The 3,648-nt window shown below is 45.6% G+C and overlaps 1 long non-coding RNA gene across 1 annotated transcript; it reads right to left on the reverse strand.

Moving 5' to 3' along the window:
• Window positions 1-789: 789 nt before the first annotated feature.
• LOC121024352 (uncharacterized) lies at window positions 790-2,275 on the reverse strand. Its single transcript, XR_005787682.1, has 2 exons — window positions 2,154-2,275; window positions 790-1,073 (listed from the first exon to the last, which is right to left on the reverse strand). It is a non-coding gene; the product is annotated as an uncharacterized LOC121024352 (long non-coding RNA).
• Window positions 2,276-3,648: the final 1,373 nt, after the last annotated feature.

Consider the following 3,648-nt stretch of genomic DNA (forward strand, 5'->3'; position numbering starts at 1 on the left):
TACCTGGGATCCTTTATACCAACCTAGGGGACCTTCTTTCCCCAGTCCTCATCATCCCAGTGATTCAGCTCTGCAGATGGTGAGCAGAGCACTGAGGCAGGCCTTAAGGATGCTAAATGATCTGGAAAGTAGTGGGAAGACTATGAAGCCAGGTGGGATATCAAGAAAAGTGCACAAGTATTGGTCTCCATCCTCATTATCTAGCAGAACTCCACCTTCCCTACAATGAAGTTCAAGATTTGAAAGAATTCAATCCTTGGTCCTGGGTTGAATGTAAAATCTCTCAAAAATTATGACTTCTTATGTGAACATGTTAGGGGAAACTGAAAACTTATAGTAGCCAGATTTCTATTTGGGTTTTGTTGACATCATGCATCAGAAGTAAAATATAATAATCTTGGTGGGCATACTTTATTCCATCATTGAATTCATCATTTTCCTATGGCAAATGGCCGTGTATATTGCACCAGGAGAATCCTTGAGCACCTTCCAATCCCCATGTCCTGCCAAAAATTATGAAGATTGCAAAAGTGAGTGTAGGTTGGACCGCCGCCCCCCAACAACATCCAGAGCCATCAATTAAGTATAATAGGTTGGGCTTGGTAAGAATGAGGGTATGAGTATGGACCAAGTTTAGAGTCCCCTGTCTAAGAAAGAGAGACCTGGAACATTTGAGAGCCTGGGCAAAGTAATGCCTTGAGTAGCCTATAGAGGAAGTGAGAAAACAGGTCAGTTTATTCACCTTGTATTTCCTTTGGGAGAAACTGAATCAACATGAAACTTGCTAAATTATCATCAAAGCAAAAAGAACTTTATTCAGAATATTTCATTTTAAGTAATTTCCATATAATACCATTATAGGTCAGCACTACTCTATTGAAATACAGGCAATTAGAATATCTGAGGCCTTATCTCATTTTTAATGCAACATCAGGTGAAAACCATGGTAGATGTTCAAGGGGCATTTAGTTCAATGTCATCATACCCCGGGTCACCTTCTTCCCCCTGGAGCAGCCAGGGACTATCTTCTTTCCCAGGACCAGCTACCTCTTCAGAGAACTGCAGAGAAGAGCCTGAAACAGTAAAGAGAAGTTTGACTGGAACTGTGACAAAGTGATAGGACAGTGCCCCACGGTGGAAGCAAGTTAAGTAAGTAGTGATGACAAAGCATCCCTGGAGACCCAGTAATGCTCAAGGAAGCTCAGACAATTTAATATTAGTTATAGCAAAAATATATCAAGGTTATCCTATCAGAATCCAGTCCATATGGGTTTCTGGGGCCTCAGCTTATCTGGGAAATGCTGTTATCACAGATCTATGGCCAACACAGGGGCTCTCTGAAGACATGTTTCTCAGCAAATGGATGGCCCAAGAATGGTGAAAATCATAAGAAGGGACATGAAAATTTCTCCTCTCACAATGTACAGGTCTGAATTCAGAAGGAAAAGGACAGGAGACCTAGGAGAAATCTCAGGTCCTCACTGGATGTTCAACTCTGCTCTTGTGTCCCCAGATGCCCATAGAAACAATCACAGGATCCTTCCTTCCATAAATGCCACCTCTCCAGGAATCACATGGGCCTTCAGATGGAAAAATACTCTTCTCTGGAGAATGAATGTCTTCATTTGACCATTGAAATGTCTGGAGCAGATTGGCTCCAGTTATCCACAGACAACTGCCCACAAATCCAGTCTCTATACTCCATCACCATGGCTTTAATATTCAAGGCCACCATATATCATAGACTTTGTACATGTTAGGGCTAACATATGATTACAGAGCATCTCAAATGATCAAAATGCCTCACAAATTCCAGTATTCCAATATTTCTTACATCTCTAAATGCCTTTCACATATGAGACAGTGCAACAATGTTATTAGAACAGTTGCTCTATTTTTGGATTTGGTAAATTAATCTATAAGTCTTAATGCAAGCACATGAAAGTCAAAGTTATGGAGACTCGGATACCAAGAACACAGAGTGATTCCTCCCTCCCCAAGGAATGTGCCAGCACTAAAGAAAGGAAGATGGTTGAAGGATACGAAGTCATCCAAATTTTGAATCTATAGGAAGGGCGGGCAATGAGGATCTCAAATTCACCCTTTCCAGGACAGAGACAAAAGATTACAGGAGATCGGCTAACCCCACTCACCTGTCTGAGAGGCCATCATCCCATTCTCCTCGGGGGGCACGTCCCCCTCGCTCATCCAAGAAGCAGGAAGAGCCTCAGGCACCGGTACCTCTTCAGCATTATCATAATCCTCAGCAGGAGTGTCAGTCTCCTGAGCTGGGGTTTTAAGAGCAGACAAGGGGGTCAGATGAAACCACAGTAAATGGGTTGGCCTAGGAAATATCTGAAATCCTTCTGCTGCAGAGATTCTGAAGGCTGCTAAAGTAGAGGCACTAACTACCCACTCCCTGTTTTAACGGGTCTCATCCAAGGTCATATATTTCACTCTGATGTGTCCGTAAGCCAGAAAAATGATCCAAACACCTCAATATTCCCTTATTAAAACTACATATTTCAGAGAAACTCTTACACCAATGGATTACTAAATATTTTGTCAGTTACACTTTCCAGACGATATTTTTCAAAACACTGTGTGTGAGTTGTGACTGAATGAGGATGGTGTTGAACACAGAGAGCCCGGCCTCAACGTGAGGCATGTTCAGAGCAACCAGAGAAGGAGGAGAGAAGAGACTTCTCTAATCCTAGTCAAAGGAAGACGGTCCCTCTTGGATCTCATCTCTAGGAGGGAGAGCCCCCTGCCCCTAATATCCAGCCAAGGCAGATCCACCCGTACTACCTGGAGCAGATTTAAAGTCACTGTCCTCCTCACCATCCCCAGTGTAATATGACAGGGTAGTCACTGAGTCCTCTGACAGGGACGCTAATGTGGAGACAAACATCACAAAACAAGCAGAACGTGCCTTCTCACGCCCGTGGGACCTGTGGTAAGGCTGAAAAGAAATGCTGGAGCGGGCGAGGCTCCCGTAGAATAAAGAGAAGGCTCAGCGTTCACAGAGGCTCAGGAGGGGCCCATCCTGCAGCCTTTGGAGGGGCTGCTTCTGTGAGCCTGGGGCACATATGGGGTCTGGCACGTTCTGAGAAGACGTGCCTCGCAGACAGCAGGGACCAGAAGTCCCAGGAAAGCAAAGTAGGGATACACACCAGTGCCGCCCAGCAGATCTTCCTTCATTGTCACAAGATGATCGATCTCCTCGTACACAGCCTCACTGAGAGCATCTTCGAAACTGGATAAGGCTGAGCAAACCACCAGCAAGTGAGAGATCGCCACCTGAGTTCATCCCTGAACCAACAGGCTAATCGTTCTTCCCAGGGCTCACAGGCGGAGAAGCCCTCGGGGCTGCCAGGATGCCTTCATAGTCTCCAACCCCATGCACCATATCTGCACCTTCTCCCTTGCCTACCCTGTGTCCACAGCTCAGCTCCTATCCCTTCCTGTCCCACATAGAAGCCATGACTTACGAGGGTTCACACCCCAACCCTCAAAGCCTCTATAGATTCAGCCTTTACAGTTCAACGTAGAGCAGCTGGAGTTTTTCAAACACGGTTTCCCGCCCCCCCTCTCACGCCTGGCCCGATCTCCTGCTTCCACACACTTTCCATGTTACCCAGTACCCCC

Source organism: Herpailurus yagouaroundi, unplaced genomic scaffold (assembly GCF_014898765.1).
Source record: "Herpailurus yagouaroundi ecotype Mexico unplaced genomic scaffold, PumYag 63804, whole genome shotgun sequence".
NCBI lineage: Eukaryota > Metazoa > Chordata > Mammalia > Carnivora > Felidae > Herpailurus > Herpailurus yagouaroundi.